This window comes from Pseudophryne corroboree, chromosome 4 (genome assembly GCF_028390025.1).
Source record: "Pseudophryne corroboree isolate aPseCor3 chromosome 4, aPseCor3.hap2, whole genome shotgun sequence".
Taxonomy (NCBI): Eukaryota; Metazoa; Chordata; class Amphibia; order Anura; family Myobatrachidae; genus Pseudophryne; species Pseudophryne corroboree.
The window spans coordinates 421,735,799-421,757,425 of NC_086447.1; the positions used below are offsets into that span (position 1 = coordinate 421,735,799).

The 21,627-nt window shown below is 43.9% G+C and overlaps 1 protein-coding gene across 9 annotated transcripts in view; it reads left to right on the forward strand.

Moving 5' to 3' along the window:
• MYO6 (myosin VI) overlaps window positions 1–21,627 on the forward strand; it is a 449,562-nt gene that overhangs the window by 287,044 nt on the left and 140,891 nt on the right. The gene's annotated exons all lie outside the window — the stretch shown is intronic.

Consider the following 21,627-nt stretch of genomic DNA (forward strand, 5'->3'; position numbering starts at 1 on the left):
ATACCACAGTAGTGCAACTCGACTCCTATTTTATCATGCGATAGTGTACCTTGTTCATGTTACATCACACAGTAGTACCACTTTACCTTATCTATGTTACTCCTCACAGTAGTGCCCCTTATTCACATTACATCACACCATATTGCTCTTTATTTTCATTAGACCACACAGTAGTGCCCTTTCTTTACGTTACGCCACACAGTAGAGCACCTTAGACACATAATGCCACACATTAGTAATGCATTTATACACAACATCCTACACAGTAATGCCCCTTACACATATGACATACATTTCTCTATCGTCCTAGTGGATGCTGGGGTTCCTGAAAGGACCATGGGGAATAGCGGCTCCGCAGGAGACAGGGCACAAAAGTAAAGCTTTCCGATCAGGTGGTGTGCACTGGCTCCTCCCCCTATGACCCTCCTCCAAGCCAGTTAGATTTTTGTGCCCGGCCGAGAAGGGTGCAATCTAGGTGGCTCTCCTAAAGAGCTGCTTAGAAAAGTTTAGCTTAGGTTTTTTATTTTACAGTGAGTCCTGCTGGCAACAGGATCACTGCAACGAGGGACTTAGGGGAGAAGAAGTGAACTCACCTGCGTGCAGGATGGATTGGCTTCTTGGCTACTGGACATCAGCTCCAGAGGGACGATCACAGGTACAGCCTGGATGGTCACCGGAGCCTTGCCGCCGGCCCCCTTGCAGATGCTGAAGTAAGAAGAGGTCCAGAATCGGCGGCAGAAGACTCCTCAGTCTTCTAAAGGTAGCGCACAGCACTGCAGCTGTGCGCCATTTTCCTCTCAGCACACTTCACACGGCAGTCACTGAGGGTGCAGGGCGCTGGGAGGGGGGCGCCCTGGGAGGCAAATGAATACCTATTTTGGCTAAAAATACCTCACATATAGCCTCCGGAGGCTATATGGAGATATTTAACCCCTGCCAGAATCCGTTAAGAGCGGGAGACGAGGCCGCCGAAAAAGGGGCGGGGCCTATCTCCTCAGCACACAGCGCCATTTTCCCTCACAGAAAGGCTGGAGGGAAGGCTCCCAGGCTCTCCCCTGCACTGCACTACAGAAACAGGGTTAAAACAGAGAGGGGGGGCACTAATTTGGCGTTAAAAATATATAAAAAAGATGCTATAAGGGAAAACACTTATATAAGGTTGTCCCTATATAATTATAGCGTTTTTGGTGTGTGCTGGTAAACTCTCCCTCTGTCTCTCCAAAGGGCTAGTGGGTCCTGTCCTCTATCAGAGCATTCCCTGTGTGTGTGCTGTGTGTCGGTACGTGTGTGTCGACATGTATGAGGACGATGTTGGTGAGGAGGCGGAGCAATTGCCTGTAATGGTGATGTCACTCTCTAGGGAGTCGACACCGGAATGGATGGCTTATTTAGGGAATTACGTGATAATGTCAACACGCTGCAAGGTCGGTTGACGACATGAGACGGCCGACAAACAATTAGTACCGGTCCAGACGTCTCAAAAACACCGTCAGGGGTTTTTAAAACGCCCGTTTACTTTAGTCGGTCGACACAGACACAGACAGGGACACTGAATCCAGTGTCGACGGTGAATAAACAAACGTATTCCTTATTAGGGCCACACGTTAAAGGCAATGAAGGAGGTGTTTCATATTTCTGATACTACAAGTACCACAAAAGAGGGTATTATGTGGGATGTGAAAAAACTACCGTAGTTTTTCCTGAATCAGAAAAATTAAATAAAGTGTGTGATGATGCGTGGGTTCCCCCCGATAGAAAATTATGGGCGGTATACCCTTTCCCGCCAGAAGTTAGGGCGCGTTGGGAAACACCCCTTAGGGTGGATAAGGCGCTCACACGCTTATCAAAACAAGTGGCGGTACCGTCTATAGATAGGGCCGTCCTCAAGGACCAGCTGACAGGAGGCTGGAAAATATCATAAAAAGTATATACACACATACTGGTGTTATACTGCGACCAGCGATCGCCTCAGCCTGGATGTGCAGAGCTGGGGTGGCTTGGTCGGATTCCCTGACTAAAAATATTGATACCCTTGACAGGGACAGTATTTTATTGACTATAGAGCATTTTAAAGGATGCATTTCTATATATGCGAGATGCACAGAGGGATATTTGCACTCTGGCATCAAGAGTAAATGCGATGTCCATATCTGCCAGAAGATGTTATGGACACGACAGTGGTCAGGTGATGCAGATTCCAAACGGCACAAAGGTGTATTGCCGTATAAAGGAAGAGGAGTTATTTGGGGTCGGTCCATCGGACCTGGTGGCCACGGCAACTGCTGGAAAATCCGCCGTTTTTACCCTAAGTCACATCTCTGCAGAAAAAGACACCGTCTTTTCAGCCTCAGTCCTTTCGTCCCTATAAGATCATATCTGCCCAGGGATAGAGGAAAGGGAAGAAGACTGCAGCAGGCAGCCCATTCCCAGGAACAGAAGCGTTCCACCGCTTCTGACAAATTCTCAGCATGGCGCTGAGACCGTACAGGACCCCTGGATCCTACAAGTAGTATCCCAGGGGTACAGATTGGAATGTCGAGACGTTTCCCCTTCGCAGGCTCCTGAAGTCTGCTTTACCAAGGTCTCCCTCCGACAAGGAGGCAGTATGGGAAAAAAATTCACAAGCTGTATTCCCAGCAGGTGATAATTAAATTACCCCTCCTACTACAAGAAAAGGGGTATTATTCCACACTATATTGTGGTACTGAAGCCAGAAGGCTAGGTGAGACTTATTCTAAAAAATTTTTTGAACACTTACAAAGGTTCAAATCAAGATGGAGTCACTCAGAGCAGTGATAACGAACCAGGAAGAAGGGGACTATATAGTGTCCCGGGACATTAGGGATGCTTACCTCTATGTCCCAAATTTGCCCTTCTCACTAAGGGTACCTCAGGTTCGTGGTGCAGAACTGTCACTATCAGTTTCAGACGCTGCCGTTTGGATTGTCCACGGCACCCCGGGTCTTTACCAAGGTAATGGCCGAAATGATGATTCTTCTTCGAAGAAAAGGCGTCTTAATTATCCCTTACTTGGACGATCTCCTGATAAGGGCATAGTCCAGGGAACAGTTGGAGGTCGGAGTAGCACTATCTCGGATACTGCTACAACAGCACGGATGGATTCTAAATATTCCAAAATCGCAGCTGATCCTGACGACACGTCTGCTGTGCCTAGGGATGATTCTGGACACAGTCCAGAAAAAGGTGTTTCTCCCGGATGAGAAAGCCAGGGAGTTATCCGAGCTAGTCAAGAACCTCCTAAAACCAGGAAAAGTGTCAGTGCATCATTGCACAAGGGTCCTGGTAAAAATGGTGGCTTCCTACGAAGCAATTCCATTCGGCAGATTTCACGCAAGAACTTTTCAGTGGGATCTGCTGGACAAATGGTCCGGATCGCATCTTCAGATGCATCAGCGGATAACCCTATATCCAAGGACAAGGGTGTCTCTCCTGTGGTGGTTATAGAGTGCTCATCTTCTAGAGGGCCGCAGATTCGGCATTCAGGATTGGATGCTGGTGACCACGGAGCCCAGCCCGAGAGGCTGGGGAGCAGTCACACAAGGAAAAAATTTCCAGGGAGTGTGATCAAGTCTGGAGACTTTTCTCCACATAAATATACTGGAGCTAAGGGTAAATTTATAATGCTCTAAGCTTAGCAAGACCTCTGCTTCAAGGTCAGCCGGTATTGATCCAGTGGGAAAAACATCACGGCAGTCGCCCACGTAAACAGACAGGGCGACACAAGAAGCAGGAGGGCAATGGCAAAAACTGCAAGGACTTTTCGCTGGGCGGAAAATCATGTGATAGCACTGTCAGCAGTGTTTCATCCCGGGAATGGAAACTGGGAAGCAGACTTCCTCAGCAGGCACGACCTCCACCCGGGAGAGTGGAAACTTCATCTGGAAGTTTTTTCCACATGATTGTAAACCGTTGGGAAATACCAAAGGTGGACATGATGGCGTCCCGTCTGAACAAAAAACGGGACAGGTATTGCGCCAGGTCAAGAGACCCTCAGGCAATAGTTGTGGACGTTCTGGTAACACCGTGGGTGTACCAGTCGGTGTATGTGTTCCCTCCTCTGCTTCTCATACCTAAGGTGCTGAGAATTATAAGACGTAGAGGAGTAAGAACTATACTCATGGCTCCGGATTGGCCAAGAAGGACTTGGTACCCGGAACTTCAAGAGATGCTTACAGAGGTCTTATGGCCTCTGCCGCTAAGAAGGGACTTGCTTCAGCAAGTACCATGTCTGTTCCAAGACTTACCGCAGCTGCGTTTGTCGGCATGGCGGTGGAAAGCCGGATCCTAAGGGAAAAAGGCATTCCGGAAGAGGTCATTCCTACCCTGGTCAAAGCCAGAAAGGAGGTGACCGCACAACATTATCACCACATGTGGCGAAAATATGTTGCGTGGTGTGAGGCCAGGAGGGCCCCACAAAGAAATTTCAATCTCGGTCGTTTCCTGCATTTCCTGCAAACAGGAGTGTCTATGGGCCTCAAATTGGGGTCCATTAAGGTTCAAATTTCGGCCCTGTCGATTTTCTTCCAAAAAGAATTGGCTTCAGTTCCTGAAGTCCAGAAGTTTGTCAAGGGAGTATTGCATATACAACCCCCTTTTGTGCCTCCAGTGGCACTGTGGGATCTCAACGTAGTTCTGGGATTCCTCAAATCACATTGGTTTAAAACCAGTCAAATCTGTGGATTTGAAGCATCTCACATAAAAAGTGACCATGCTCTTGGCCCTGGCCTGGACCAGGCGAGTGTCAAATTGGTGGTTTTTTCTCAAAAAAGCCCATATCTGTTTGTCCATTCGGACAGGGCAGAGCTGCGGACTCGTCCCCAGTTCTCTCCCTAAGGTGGTGTCAGTGTTTCACCTGAACCAGCTTATTGTGGTGCCTTGCACCTACTAGGGACTTGGAGGACTCCAAGTTGCTAGATGTTGTCAGGGCCCTGAAAATATGTTCCAGGACGGCTGGAGTCAGGAAAACTGACTTGCTGTTATCCTGTATGCACCCAACAAACTGGGTGCTCTTGCTTCTAAGCAGACTATGGCTAGTTGGATGTGTAATACAATTCAGCATGCACATTCTGTGGCAGGCCTGCCACAGCCAAAATATGTGAATGCCCATTCCACAAGGAAGGTGGGCTCATCTTGGGCGGCTGCCCGAGGGGTCTCGGCTTTACAACTTTGCCGAGCAGCTACTTGGTCAGGGGCAAACACGTTTGCTAAATTCTACAAATTTGATACCCTGGCTAAGGAGGACCTGGAGTTCTCTCATTCGGTGCTGCAGAGTCATCCGCACTCTCCCGCCCGTTTGGGAGCTTTGGTATAATCCCCATGGTCCTTTCAGGAACCCCAGCATCCACTAGGACGATAGAGAAAATAAGAATTTACTTACCGATAATTCTATTTCTCGGAGTCCGTAGTGGATGCTGGGCGCCCATCCCAAGTGCGGATTATCTGCAATACTTGTACATAGTTACAAAAATCGGGTTATTATTGTTGTGAGCCATCTTTTCAGAGGCTCCGCTGTTATCATACTGTTAACTGGGTTTAGATCACAAGTTGTACGGTGTGATTGGTGTGGCTGGTATGAGTCTTACCCGGGATTCAAAATTCCTCCCTTATTGTGTACGCTCGTCCGGGCACAGTACCTAACTGGCTTGGAGGAGGGTCATAGGGGGAGGAGCCAGTGCACACCACCTGATCGGAAAGCTTTACTTTTGTGCCCTGTCTCCTGCGGAGCCGCTATTCCCCATGGTCCTTTCAGGAACCCCAGCATCCACTACGGACTCCGAGAAATAGAATTATCGGTAAGTAAATTCTTATTTATTAATATCCTTATAAACATGCACTCTGGTTGTATCTGCATACAAAATGTTATGTTAGTGATTTCCAGGAATAAACTGTAACGTAACATTTTGTATGCAGATACAGCCAGTCACACACAGAATATAGGCATGCCACATATCATTTTAATCGGCAGAAGCTGCTTGTGCCCCTAGGCATGCCAAATGCCCTAGGCATTTGCCTAGTTTGCCTGTGCCCAGGGCCGTCTCTGATATTGAGAATGCATCAAATAATAGAAAACTGCAATTTTCCGCAGTTTTAATTCATTTTTGAGGGTAGTATATCCCGCCCTGGGCCATCTTTGAAAACTTATGAGGTACTGCACAGTGCTAGCAATGAGTTTTCAGAAGAGCAAATTCACCACAGGGATTTCACCCAAATCTTATCTGAGAGTCTTTATGCTTAAAGCTTGAACCCAGATGACAGGAGCTGGTTGGCTGGTACTTTGGGGTCTATTTACTGCAGATATCTCCAGTTCCTGGAAATAGATTTCTTAGCAATGGGCTAAAAACTAGAGAGGCCCGTCTTTCAGGAGGTACTGGGTACTTGGGGATCAGCGTTCAGGAGCCAGAGCAATCCACTGCCGAAAATATAAAGCTGCATACTAGGCATGTGGAGCTGGAGCAGGGACCAGCTGCGGGAAGGCCGATATCTCTGGTTCTGGGCATAGTAGAGACAAGCTGCCAGTGTCCACTGAAAGGGGAAAGTCCCAGCTGTAAGTCAGAGAGAACCTGAGATATCTGGCTGGGAAGAGCAATTAACAGGTCCAGATGGGGACTACTGCTTTTCAAAATTCTGGTACCCCTGGAAAAGGAAACCCTGAGATATCAGCCAAGGGCTCTTATACTTCTGGGGCCCTTGAGCAACTGCCTATTGAGTCCATACAAAAAGACGGCCCTGTCTATTTACTTAGCTTTGGAGAGAGAGTAAGTGGACGGAGATAAAGTACCAACCAACCAGCTCCTGAAGACAGTTAGAAGATGATTGGCAGGTACTTTCTCTCCATCCACTTTATCTTTCTCCGAAGCTTAGTAAATAGACCGCTATGTATTAAAAATTGCAGGACTGCTGCGATTAACAATCCGTATCACAACGGATATTTTAGTTCTGTCTGAAAATATCCCTACTATGTGCTAAAGTTAACTCGCAGAGGCAGCAATAACCGTAGTCCCAGCAAGTTACTTCCACAGCATTTTGGGGGAGTCTGAAACTACTGCTGCCTGATGGAGGCTGCAGGACAGTGATTGGAAGTCTTCCTCCTCCACATCTGGAAGGAGACTCATGGTGGCATGCCACTTTATTACTGTATGTGGGGCGGCCAAGCAGATCGTCAGGGCATGGGGGAGGGCGGGGGCCTAGCCCTTGTCTCCAGCTGCTGGGCAGCCGAGAAGAGTACTTGGGAGTCTGTGCTACTCAGCCAGCCCATCTCTCGGGCCAGCATCCCTTCTGGCATTTGCCAGAAGTGCAAGTTCCACTGTGCTTCATCTACAACTTTGTATGTGTTTTAAAACTAATGAGAACACATCTGCATTAATTTACAAGCAAGGCAATTTTTGTTAATTTCGTACTGTACTATGCAATTAACAGTGTTTTCTAGTGTATTTTTTTTGTAACTGTCCCTATTTGCATATAATCGTGGTGTATGCTAATCATTTTTGTAATATACAAATCACCTTTAAACAACATGGATAAAATTACATTAAGTATGCAGTATAATGGTGCAAAGGTTGTGCACCTAATTTATGTAAGCAATTTATGTAAATAAACGTGCCAAATTATATAAATCAACTTTGTAAAATGTTTATTTATAATATACATATAAGTTCCCCTTTATTTTTGTTTATCTGCTTAGAATATTAAGTGTGTCTTTACTCTGATCATGTACTATTTAATTTTGGAGCCTTGTTGAAAAGTGATTGGACATTGCACAATGGCTAGAAGCTCACTGCAGACAGAAATGTAATTAGACAGAAACCACAGTGAGCCCAAACAATTTGTTCTGTGACTGTTCAGCTCAGGGCCACTAATACTTAAATTGTTAAAATAACAATTAATGGAGCACAACGTATAAAGAATTAAATAGTTAAAAATGTTATTTTGGATATTAAGACGTTTCAAACTGTCACAAAATATAATGGTTTCAGGCATTTCTAAAAACATTTGTTATTTCTCAGACTGGGCATACATATTGGCATTTTTTTATGCTCTTTTTTAAGATTTGTAACATGGTCACTATAATCCATTTTGCATCTTTACTTGCCATGCAGTCTGTAGCATTACTGCAGCGCTTTTTGGGAGGCTACTTGTACCATTTCAGTGCATTTGCAAAGTTTCCACACAGTTGAAAGCATGCTTGCAGCAGTAAAAATGCGTAAGGATTGCATTTATTATGCTTTGTTTATGTGCATGTGGGTATGAGGTTTTTTTTTTTTTAAACATTAGAATTTTTATTGAAGATTTTTCACACAAAAATGGGGAACAGAAAAAGGGGAATATAGGGGTAGTCCGGAATGGTTACCATAATCAAAGCATTTTTAACGCACAGTTGGATGAATATACAATTGGTTACATTGGGCGTTCAGAATTAAGAAGAAGAAAAAATACAAAAACACAATAAAAAGAGGCTTAGTACAAACAAACACAAAGAGAAAAAAAAATAGTCTGATATCACAACATTCTTAAAGAGGTCAATCTAGGTGGGGTGAAGCACAGATAAATCAATTGGAGAGCTATAGACGGTTAGCCTACCTTCTCTCCCCCTATAGTCGGACCAACCTAACCATTTCAGGTGAATAGAATTAGCTGAGGAAGAGTATTTAGCTTCCGCTGTTTCAAAAATAAAATGTTTGTGAATCTTATTTTGAATAAACGCTAAAGAAGGGAGATTCTCAGATTTCCACAATTGGGCTATAGCAGCTTTAGTAGCTATCAAAATATGCCCCAAGATGTAGCGATCACCTGTAGAGAGGTGGTCTACGAACAAATGAAATAACGCTGAAGCTGGGTCCAGGGGGATGGTGAATCCTAAAATCATGCTAACCATATTGAAAACTTCTCTCCAAAGTGGTTGTATAAGAGGGCACGCCCAGAAAATATGAAAGATATCCCCGGTTGAGCCACATTTCCTCCAACATAATTTAGATTGTGAAGGCCAGATTCTATTTTGTCTTTCAGGGGTGAAGTAGGCCCTCTGTATAAGCTTGTAGAACATTTCGGAGTGGTTAATACATTTGGAGACTTTAAAACAAGACCTAAATATACTGTCCCATTCTGCATCAGTAAAGGATCTATTCAAATCTCTTTCCCATAAAATCTGAGCTTTGAATTTAGACTGTGTGCTGTTAGTTAATTGAAATGGATACCACCACGTAATCCCACATTTATGTGAGGACGTCTCCAGTCGGCTTTTAATGTAAGCCGGAAAAGAAGGTTTGTGAAGATGCGGAGCAAGTGAGTGTAACCAACTTCTCACCTGCAAATATTTAAAAAAGTCTTGAGACCGAATCCCAAATCTCTCTTGTATTTGAGAAAAGGACATCAAGACGTCACCTATAAAAAAAAAATCGCCCACAGTGGAGAGGCCCTTCCGAATCCAATCTTCTAGGGTAATATTAGGAATCAATGACATAAGAGCGGATACCGACAGACTGGGGGACGGTAATTTAATCTCTTCCGAAGAGGACACTAGTTTATGCCGTGTATCTAGGGTAGTTTTAATAGACTTGCAAGATCCGGACCTACTTTGGGCAGCAGAAGGTGGCAACCAAAACAAATCCGAAAGAGTAACAGTATTCAAATAAGAAGCTTCCAGAATAACCCAAGGTTTCAGGCTCGAGGTGTCAAACCAGTCTCTAGACTGACTTAACAGACAAGCAGCATGGTACTTTTCTATGTCCGGGAAAGCTACCCCACCGGATTGTTTGGGCAGAATAAGAATCTTTTTAGCAATTTTCGGCCTAGAGCCTCCCCACTCGTATCTAATCAGGACCTGGTTAAATTTATTATAGAAGAGTTTGGGAAGGGGTCTTGGTATGGCGCGAAACAGATACATTAATTTCGGCAATAAGACCATCTTGGCAGCAGCAATCCTACCCAGCCAAGACACCTCCTGCAGCATCCACTCCCCAGTCAGCTCCGTAAAGGCTTTTAATAACGGGGCATAATTACAATCAATTAAATTATCTTCACTGGATAAATTAATCCCTAGATAACTCAAGGAGCAGGATTTCCAGGCATATTTGTATGATTCCTTCAACAGTCGGAGGTATATTGAGTGGAAGGGCCTCAGTTTTATTAGTATTTAATTTATAAATGGAAACATCCGAATAGTCTTGAAGAATGGCATGTAGAACTGGCAAGGAAGTCTCAGGATCAGGAAGACATAATAAAATATCGTCCGCAAATAAGCTGATTTTGTGGGAAATGCCCCCTATAACAGGGCCACTAATCGAGTCCCGGGATCTAATGCAAGCAGCCAGGGGTTTTATAGCAAACGCAAAAATAATAGGAGATAACGGGCAGGCCTGACGAGTGCCATTAGAGATACTAAAGGGTGAAAAAAGACATCCATTAGCAAAGACCCTCGCACAGGGTGTGGAATAGAGAGCCAGGATAGAGTCTAAGATCCTTCCAGAGAAGCCAAATTTGTCCAGAGTTAATCTCATAAAGTCCCAGTTCAACCTATCGAACGCCTTTTCGGCATCCAGAGACAAAACTAGGAGGGGTTCTTTTCCACAGGCAGAATGTTCAATAACATCAATCACCCTTTGCGTATTATCTGGGCCTGTCTGTTTAAGATGAAGCCCACTTGATCAGGGTTGATAAGAGAGGGGAGGAAGGGACTAATACGGTTGGCAATTAATTTGGCATAAAGTTTTAAATCCGTATTTAATAGAGCAATTGGTCTAAAATTTTGGACCGAGGTGGGAGTTTTTCCCGGTTTGGGGATGGTGATGATCTGAGCTTCCAGCATTTCCCTGGGGAAGCGCTCAACTTCTGAGGCTTCATTAAACACTGATAGGAGCACTGGGGCCAAACTCTCCTTAAAAGATTTATAGAAACCAGAAGGATAACCGTCGGGTCCCGGGGCCTTATCTGCTGGGAGGGAGTCAATAGCTTTTTCAACTTCCGCTAAAGTCCAAGGCGCACTAAGAGAGCTACAAGACTCCGGTGACAGCGAAGGGAGAGGAAATTTGCCCAGAAAATTCTGAACATCTGTGCCTGTAGGTTGAAAAGTGGAGGAATACTCCTTCAAGTTATATAGTTTGGCGTAATAAGATGCAAAGACTTTTGCAATTTCGTCAGGATCATAGACTCTCCTGCCCCTATCCGAGTGGATAATGTGAATTTTTTCCTTAGCTTTCCTGCCTCTCAACTTCCTCGCCAGCAGTCTACCAGCACGGTTACCATAAACATAGAATTTTTGGTTCAGTCTATGTAGGTTGCGTTGGACGTCCGCCAAATAGAAAACGTTTACCGCCTCTCTGGCTTCCTGCAATGATTTAAGAAGGGTTTTATCATGTGGGTGTGTCTTGTGAGAACTCTCCAGGGAAGCGACTGCAAGCTTAGCTTGTTCAAATTTTTTACGATATTCCCTTTTAAGTTTAGCCGCTGTTTGAATCACTGTCCCTCGTGTTACTGCTTTGAGGGCACACCAGAATGTGAATATGGATGTCTCCCGAGGAGAGTTCTCAGAGAGGTAATAATCCATAGTGGTTTGGATAGCCTGCTTGGTCTCCGGCTGAAGAAGACTTTGTTTATCTAAGCACCAGGGGGCCGGGGTAATCTATCTACTACTAATATCCCATTTGATGAATAGTGGGGAGTGATCCGACCATGACATGGGGAGAATGGAAATTTTACGGATGGACTGTAGAGTCCACTTATCCGCTAAAGCTAGGTCTATTCTGGAATAAGAGGCATGTACTGGAGAATAAAATGTATAACCCCTGTCCATTGGGTGTTTAACGCGCCAAAGGTCTAAAAGATCATTTTCCGCCAATAACTGGCGGAAGCCCTTTGCATTCCTATGGAGCTGACTGGAGAGTGAGGTCCGCTTACCAGAGTTGTCAACCAAAGGGTCAAGGGTCAAATTAAAGTCCCCCAAGAGAAGTAAAGCACCCTTGGCCAATCGTTGCACTTTAGCACAGAGTTTCCTACAAAATGCTAATTGCTTGGTGTTCGGGGCATAGCAGGAAACTATCGTCACCTCTTTATTTTCAAGAGTACCCACTAAAATTAGAATTCTCCCCTCAGGGTCGCAGTATTGTGACGTGAGGGAAAACGCGCAATGTTGAGACATTAAGCTTTCCACCCCCGCCTTCTTCGCTGGTCCATTGGCCAAATAGCAATGGGGAAATCTCACATTAGTAAACCGGTGAGGGGCAGATTTAATAAAATGTGTCTCTTGGACGGCTATGATTTTGAGCTTTAATTTTATGAAAATAATTAAGTGCTAACCTCCTCTTATGTGGGGAATTAAGACCCTTCGCATTTATAGAAACAATGTTAACCATACTGCAAAGGAATCGAAGATTGCATAGTTATCATCAACCAGCTGGCATGTAGAAAGTATGCTCAACAATTTCCGGACAGAAGGAGAGGAAAAGGGAAAGAAAGGATAAGAAAAAGGAGAATAACCGTTAAAGCAAACATAACATTAACCCCTCTCGGGGGCACGGTTGGACGCCTAACCATGGCGACTCCGAATTAATCTGGGGGGGGGGTAGTGGTCAATCTGCCCACACCCGAACTAAAATTCAACAAGATGCAGTTCCTCGGACCTCTATCTCTGGTCCCCCGCACTGCCAGCCTCCGGGACTAAAAAAAGAAAATAGTTATTCTAGGGTAAAATACCCAGCTACCAAGGAGACGTGGGCGGCAGACGGGGCAGCAAAGGCAGACAACAAACAGTAAACCAGCGGTGTCGAGGCATCACCTGAAAACAGTCTAACAACATTCAAATCGGCCTTACATAAACACCCGTAATAAGCAACCGCCAAGGAACTGGTGTAAAATATGAAACATGACCTAACAAAACGATTAGAAAGATATAAAAACAATGCAAGTATAGTAGAACAGACGATACTCAGAGCTCAGCAGCCGACGAGGCCCAGTCCCGCTGAAGACCTCGTTCAGGAGAGGTGTGTGTAGATGAGCTTGCAGAGTTCCATGACGCGAGGATCTTTTTACCCTCCTCGACATTTGTTATAACGACCGTAGAACCTTCTCGAGAAATAAGCAACTTTGTAGGAAATCCCCATCTGTATAGAATGTTCTCTTTGCGTAACACTGACGTGATGGGGTAAAGAGAGCGCCTTTTCGCTAGAGTAGCAGGGGACAGGTCTCCGAATAACTGAAATGAGCCCAAAGCCTCCGAAGCAGTATCCGAGGGTCTAGCAGCTTTCAAAATTGCCTCCTTCACGTGGAAATAATGTACCCTCATAAAGACGTCTCGGGGAACCCCATCAGGAGCGTTCCTGGCTTTAGGGAGCCTATGGATGCGATCAATCAGAAAGTCCGCCGAGCGGTATGAGGGAAGGAGTTTGCTGAAGAGGTCAACTGCAAAATCATTTAAAGCGCTATTGGCGACAAGCCTCCGGAACACCTCGCAACTTTATATTGTTACGTCTCGATCTGTCCTCTAGTTCAGAAAGCTTGTCCCTGAGAGTTGTGACCTCGTTTTGAAGCAGTTCATGGGAAGAGATCAGGTCATTATGCGACGACACCACTTCACCCATTTTTGTTTCTAGGTGATCAGTGCGGCCACCAATCTCATCAATAGATCTCTGGCATTCCTTCATAGTCGCTCTAAATTCAGCCGCAACTTCATCCTTAAATTGCGTTAGGAGATGCTTCATAGCGCCCACCGTAAGCGAGTCACTGTCCTCGATAGAGCTGGTGTGTGTGGTAACAGTGGTAGGGGCAGACGCATCTCGAAGCGGCGAGGACACAGGGACAACAGACTTAGAGGAGCCACTCCGTACATCTTTTGATTTAGCGGCTTGAGGAGAAGGTTTAAAGAACGCCACTTGGGAAACAGATTTAGAGGCCTTATATTTCTTGGGAGGCATAATAAAGCTGACCGACACAAATAGAGGAACTGGAGATAGGAGACGTCAGTAATATAAATCAGAGAAGGATCCACATGAAAGTTGAATTGTCATGTCATGTCAAAGGAGCAGTCGGGTGGAGGCAGAATTATCTCAGAGCAGTCACATCATAATAGCATGGTAATTCTACCATGGGGACAACGCATCTAATAGTCACGGCAGGTGCTGGGATAGCTGCGTTCCTATGAAGACTGCAGTATAATATGTATTATGTATCGAGTACACTGTGGGAGAAGTGCATGCAGTTACACCCAGTGGCCACAAGATGGGGCAGTTGTAGTAGAAGAAGATACTGCTGAGTGAAATTCTAAAGCTCCACAGAAAAGGATAATGCCCAGATCCCTCAACAGAGGCCCCAGAGTGGGAACACAGCCAAAATTGTGCCAGAGGGCCACCAGACCCGGTACAGCCCCAGTTCAGAGTACCCCACAGCACACAGGCACACTACCTCTTATTATCCAGCTCCTCCAGAGAAATCCAAAATGGCCACCGCATCTCCTGGGCGCCTGTCTCTCTGCTGTCCCCCACTGCCAGATGCCTCCTCTGCCTGCTGCCCACGGGGGGTGACCACTCTGGGGGTCTGGGGAAGTCAGCCGTTGGTGCCTGCGTCCCGGGGGGGTCTGCGCCGCTTCCCGGCGCCGCGTCCCCGCTATGGAGCTCCAAACGCGGGTGTAGAAAGTACGCGAGGCCCCGGCTTCTGGAGGTGCGTAGGCCGCAACCTGCGGGAACAGAGAGGACTGCTCCCCGGCTCTGCAGCAAACTCTACAGGGCACAGGTGGGTTACAGGGGGGGAAGGGGAGCCCCCGGAGGGTGTCCACAGAGGGTACTGACCGTGTAAAACTAAATTAATGAAGGTGGGTAGAGGAGCCAGGCAGAAGCACGTCTGCACTCCTCACCAGCCAGACCATGCCCCCGTGGGTATGAGGTTTAAAGTAGAACTGGTTGACTTACAGACATGTTAGAATATCGCAGATAAATACCGGAGATAAAACATTTCAATTTTGAAATATATAACCCTCAGGAAACAAAAATATTCAACTTTTCAGTTTTGTTTGGAGTTTAAGGTGAAGTAATAAAATATAAAGGTGAGAATGTGTAGTTTTTATATAATCCCATTAAATAATAATCAAACAAAAAATTTGTTTTTGTTGTTGGTGGCATTATTTAATTATGATTTTTGTTAACAAATGCTAGTTTGTATAGAATAAGTGCTTATGGGATATTTTCCTGCACAGGGAATGTTTTTCTCATCATCTAATGTTGTTGTTTTTTTTTGTTTTCTTCCTTCCTGTGCACTCCATCTACTACAACTCTCTGTTTTCTATTATGCATCCAAGATCTTATCCATTCAACCATCATATAGGGTATTCAATCACCCCCGATCATTGGGGACGGGTAATTGCTGCTTGGGATCTTGTAAATTGTTGGATTTTAGATAATCTACAGCTCTTTTTATTAGAAGTTTGTTTCCATCAATTTCCCTACTACTGATGTAAGGCTCACTGGTCAGTAGATGCTTGCCTCTTCCTTGCTTCCACTTGTGTGCAGTGGGACTACGTTCACTCTTTCTAGTCAACGGAATTACTTCTGTAGCTAGTGACTGGTTGAATAATTCTGTTAATTCTGCTACCATCACTCCTTTAAGCTCTTTTAGTATCGCTGGATGTATCCCATCTGGCCCAAATAATTGCAATATACAGTCTTCAATAACTATATATATATATATATATATATATATATATATATATATATATATATATATATATATATATATATGTGTGTGTGTGTATATATTTATATATATATATATATATATATGTGTGTGTGTGTGTATATATATATATATATATATATATATATATATATATAAAAACAAATAGATGCGGGGGCGCACAGGTAACGTTCAGTGGGCACTAAGAGTGCACGTGAATCTGTGATTTTAAAAGAATAAATATATATATAACGTAAAAAATATATATAACTAACCCAATTAATGGGTGGCCGCAACCTTAAACAATGTGATATGTGCTTGGATGGCACATAAAGGATAAGTATGAAACTAGTGAAGATAAGGGCGCCTATTTAGTGTTTCTTTAAAGAATTGATATGAAGTGAATCAAGTGATAATGTATGGACATCACTTATCTGGTATATACACTTTCTTCGGTCTCATGACCAGTGCACATATGTAAAAAGAAATAAAACAGAAATATCATAGCGCGTACAGTTTTAAAGCATATTTCACCATACAAAATAGAAGTAGTTGTATCTAAAAAACCTCCTAAGGATAAGCAAATCCTCAATTTTAAAAATCCACCAGCGGGGATTATTGGGGTTTTTCACAAAAATTTAATACAACATATAACATAGAAGGTATAAAATAGTATAATATCCCCAACAGTATAATATCCCCATGATGAAGTCATACTGCTGACGAAACGCGTTGGGACTGCTGTACCTGAGACCTCCTTATGGACAGATAAGCTTTTTTAACTCAGATTTCCTGTACGTTTGCATTTTTACCAATATTGGATTTTTATGGAAAACAGGATGTACCTGATTGTACATACAGATTGATAAGCTCGAATCTTGTTATCTTCTGTACGCTTGCATTTTTACTATTTTATACCTTCTATGTTATATGTTGTATTAAAATTTTGTGAAAAACCCCAATAATCCCCGCTGGTGGATTTTTAACATTGAGGATTTGCTTATCCTTAGGAGGTTTTTTTAGATACAACTACTTCTATTTTGTATGGTGAAATATGCTTTAAAACTGTACGCGCTATGATATTTCTGTTTTATTTCTTTTTACATATGTGCACTGGTCATGAGACCGAAGAAAGTGTATATACCAGATAAGTGATGTCCATACATTATCACTTGATTCACTTCATATCAATTCTTTAAAGAAACACTAAATAGGCGCCCTTATCTTCACTAGTTTCATATATATATATATATATATATACACACAGAGTAAAAACCACAGCACTCACCGCACCAGAAGCGGGGCTCAGCTATGCACTTACCACTCACAGGATGGGGTGCATGTAACACTGCACTCTCCACCACAGAAGCGGGGTACACAGCTGTACTTACCACTCACAGGGCGGGGTGCATGTAGCCCATGACCACATCGCTCTAATAAATACAACAGACTCTGTGATAGTGTGGGACCTGTATGAAGGTGGGGTACCTTGAATCGGTATACAGGCTTCCGTGCATTGGCCAATCCACCAACTAAACCCCCATCATTTATTTATTGAATTGTTGAGGATAAGTGAGTTTACTTTGGTGAGTGCTGGGTTCTCTGTTTGTGTGTATATATATATATATATATATATATATATATATATATATGTTGAGTATCCCATATCCAAAATGCTTTGGAACAGAAGTATTTTGGATATCGGATTTTTCCGTATTGTGGAATAATTGCATACCATAATGAGATATCATGGCGTTGGCACCCAAGTTCTAAGCACAGAATGCATTAATGTCTCATATACACCTTATACACACAGCCTGAAGGTACTTTTAGCCAATATTTTTTATAACTTTGTGCATTAAACAAAGTTTGTGTACATTCACACAATTCATTTATGTTTCATATACACCTTATAAACACAGCCTGAAGGTCATTAAATACAATAGTTTTTATAACTTTGTGTATTAAACAAAGTTTGTGTACAATGAGCCATCAGAAAACCAAGGTTTCACTATCTCAGTCTCGCTCAAAATATTCCGTATTTCGGAATATTTGGATATGGGATACTCAACCTGTGTGTGTGTGTGTGTGTATATATATATATATATATATATATATATATATATATATATAATAAAAAGATTAATTAAAGATTGTGAATTGTCGACATCCTTTTCATTTCAGTAAAATGGCTGCTATATTTTATTTTTTCGTTTGAACATATTTTGAATTTTTACTTGTGGTTGCTTGTTTAATTATTAGTGTTGATTCTGACACACACAGCATTCGTCTTTACATTTTCCAGTTTTACTATTGCTACAGTATGGTACATGGCGAATCTATTTTCTAGTTCAATGCATTTTTCTTCCTGAATTAATTATATCTATTTATAGTAATTATCAGTTTCTCTTTTTGTGTATAGTACATGTTAATGATTGATAAAAGTTTCTCCTTAGTTTGGCCATAGAAACGTTTTTGGAGTACTTAAATACTGTCATATATGTGGCTTTTTTATTTTAAGGTAACACTAAATTCATGTAAAGTTAGTGCTCAGTGACTTTTTTTCTGTGAACCAGTCCACTGCCAGGAAAGTGCTATATGGCTATACTTTATTTAATGAAGTAACAACTAATAAGTTTTTAAATATACGGAAAGAATGGTCATAAAAACAATTTTTAGTGGTATCCGGATGGATAGACTTAAATAGATAGACGGTCAATAGGTTGACATGGGATGGTTGACAGTAAAATGATTGACATAGGGGTATATGCAATTGCGGTCGAATTCGCGGCAATTTTCGCCGTTTTTTAATTCGACCAAATTCGCCAGGTGAATTCCGGAAGGTGGCTTCCGGAATTCACCATATTCAATGAAAAACGGATTCACCAGAATCGCGGACGAAAATCGGCCGATTTGGCGGATTTTACCGCGATTTTAAAAAACGGGAAAAACCCGGAAAAAAAAAATGGCGTGGGGTCCCCCCTCCAAAGCATAACCAGCCTCGGGCTCATCGAGCTGGTCCTGGTTCTAAAAATCCGGGGAAAAATTGGCCAGGGATCCCCCGTATTTTTAAAACCAGCACCGGGCTCTGCGCCTGATGCTGGTGCCAAAAATACGGGGGACAAAAAGAGTAGGGGTCCCCCGTATTTTTAACACCAGCATCGGGCTCCACTAGCTGGACAGATAATGCCACAGCCGGGGGTCACTTTTATGCCGTGCCCTGCAGCCGTGGCATCAAATATCCAACTAGTCACCCCTGGCCGGGGTACCCTGGGGGAGTGGGGACCCCTTCAATCAAGGGGTCCCCCCCCCCCAGCCACCCAAGGGCCAGGGGTGAAGCCCGAGGCTGTCCCCCCCCCATCCAATGGGCTGTGGATGGGAGGGCTGATAGCCTTTTGTGATAATAAAAAGATATTGTTTTTTCCAGTAGTACTACAAGTCCCAGCAAGCCTCCCCCGCAAGCTGGTACTTGGAGAACCACAAGTACCAGCATGCGGGAGTAAAACGGGCCCACTGGTACCTGTAGTACTACTGGGAAAAAAATACCCAAATAAAAACAGGACACAGACACCTTGACAGTAAAACTTTATTACACACTACCGACACACACATACTTACCTATGTTGACACGCCGACTGCCACGGTCTCCGACGATCCGAGGTACCTGTAAAAAAATTATACTCACCTTCCAGCGTCCAGAGGTACATCCAGGTCCAGAGAGATAATCCACGTACTTGGCAAAAAAAAAAAAAACGAACACCGATCCAGCGGACTAATGAAAGGGGTCCAATGCTTTCACATTAGACCCCTTTCCCCGAATGCCGGGACATCACGTGACTCCTGTCACTGATGTCCCTTCAGCCAATCAGGAAGCGCTACTGCCGTGGCGCTCACCTGATTGGCTGAGCGCTGTCTGTACTGTGACAGCGCCTCGCAAAGCCGCTCCATTACTTTCAATGGTGGGAACTTTGCGGGTAGCGGTGGGGTCAGCCGCTGACCGGCGGGTGACCTTACCGCTAGCCGCCAAGTTCCCACCGTTGAATATAATGGAGGGAGCTGTGCGATGCGCTGTCACAGTACAGACAGCGCTCAGCCAATCAGGTGAGCGCAACGAAGTTGCGCTTCCTGATTGGCTTAGAGACCTGTCTGTGACAGCTGTCACTGACAGGTCTCATTCGTGGAAAGGTGTCCCATGTGTCAGCATGGGACCCCTTTCAGTCCGGTGGTCGGGTATTTGCGGTTTGTTTTTTTGCCAAGTACGTGGATGTATCTCTGGACCATGGCTGAGGTGAGTATATTGAACTTTTCTTTTCAGGTATCCGTGGATTCTACATGGAGAAGAGGACCGATGTCGGCGTGTGAACATAGGTAAGTATGTGTGTGTCGACGTATGAAATAAAGTTTTACTGTCGACGGTGTGTGTGTCCTGTTTTTATTTGGGTATTTTTTCCCCAGTAGTACTACAGGTACCAGCGGGCCCGTTTTTCTCCCGCATGCTGGTACTTGTGGTTCTCCAAGTACCAGCTTGCGGGGGAGGCTTGCTGGGACTTGTAGTACTACTGGAAAAAACAATATCTTTTTATTATCACAAAAGGCTATCAGCCCCCCCATCCGCAGCCCATTGGATGGGGGGGGACAGCCTCGGGCTTCACCCCTGGCCCTTGGGTGGCTGGGGGGGGGGACCCCTTGATTGAAGGGGTCCCCACTCCCCCAGGGTACCCCGGCCATGGGTGACTAGTTGGATATTTAATGCCACGGCCGCAGGGCACGGCATAAAAGTGACCCCCGGCTGTGGCATTATCTGTCCAGCTAGTGGAGCCCGATGCAGGTGTTAAAAATACGGGGGACCCCTACTCTTTTTGTCCCCCGTATTTTTGGCACCAGCACCAGGCGCAGAGCCCGGTGCTGGTTTTAAAAATACGGGGGATCCCCTGTCAATTTTTCCCCCGCATTTTTAGAACCAGGACCAGCTCAATGAGCCCGAGGCTGGTTATGCTTTGGAGGGGGGACCCCACGCCATTTTTTTTTTAGATTTTACCGTTCCAGCAAAAAAAAAAAAAAAATAATAATAATATTTTAAAAAATATATAAATAATATGCCTCCCAAAAAAAAAAAAAAAGTACCTAATCCCTTCTAATATAAATAGATCTGCTATTCTTAAAAAAAAAAACACCAAAAAAAACATGTTTAAAATTTTTTTATTTGTTTTCACCCTCCAAAGTGTGGCGGATTGAAAATGACGAATTTGCTGTCTAAAAGCCCTGCTGTCGAATTTCCAAACTTGAATTGAATATGCTTTGGTCGAATTGCAGCACTTGTATCATTGCAGAAAAGTCGAATTTGCAAAAATTCGAATTTCAAAAAGTCGAATTTTGAAAGTCCGTTTTTTGGTCGGAAAGCACTGAATTGCATAGGCGATTTTTTTTTTTGGTCGAAAATGACCCGAAATTCGACCGCAATTGCATATACTCCATAGACTCAGATCTTCAGGTTCAAAAGGTTGACGTGCAAATGGTCAGTACATAAATGGTCAACACTTTGTTTTTCATGATTTTTCATAACTTCTAGAGGTAAGGCTTAGTGTTAGGGTTAAGCTGCAGAAAGGGAAGGTTAGGGTTAGGCGCTAGGGGGAGGGTTTGGTTTATGGTTAGGGTTAAAATAAACTAAAAAAAAAATCATTTTCTGTGTCGTCCATTTGCTTGTCGACCTTACGAGTCTGTCGACCTAAGTACATTTTGACCATTTAACTGTTGAGCTTTTGACACTATCAACCATCTGGTGTCGACCTGTTGACTATGTATATACTGTTGATCTTTTAATCCACACACATTTTTAGATAATGTTTCTTTTCTGCATTGTCTCTGATATGGAAAATGGCTCCAGAATCTGTTAGGATTCCTATAAATAGTGGCAACTATATAAGCAATATGGGCAGCTCGCGATGCATATTATAT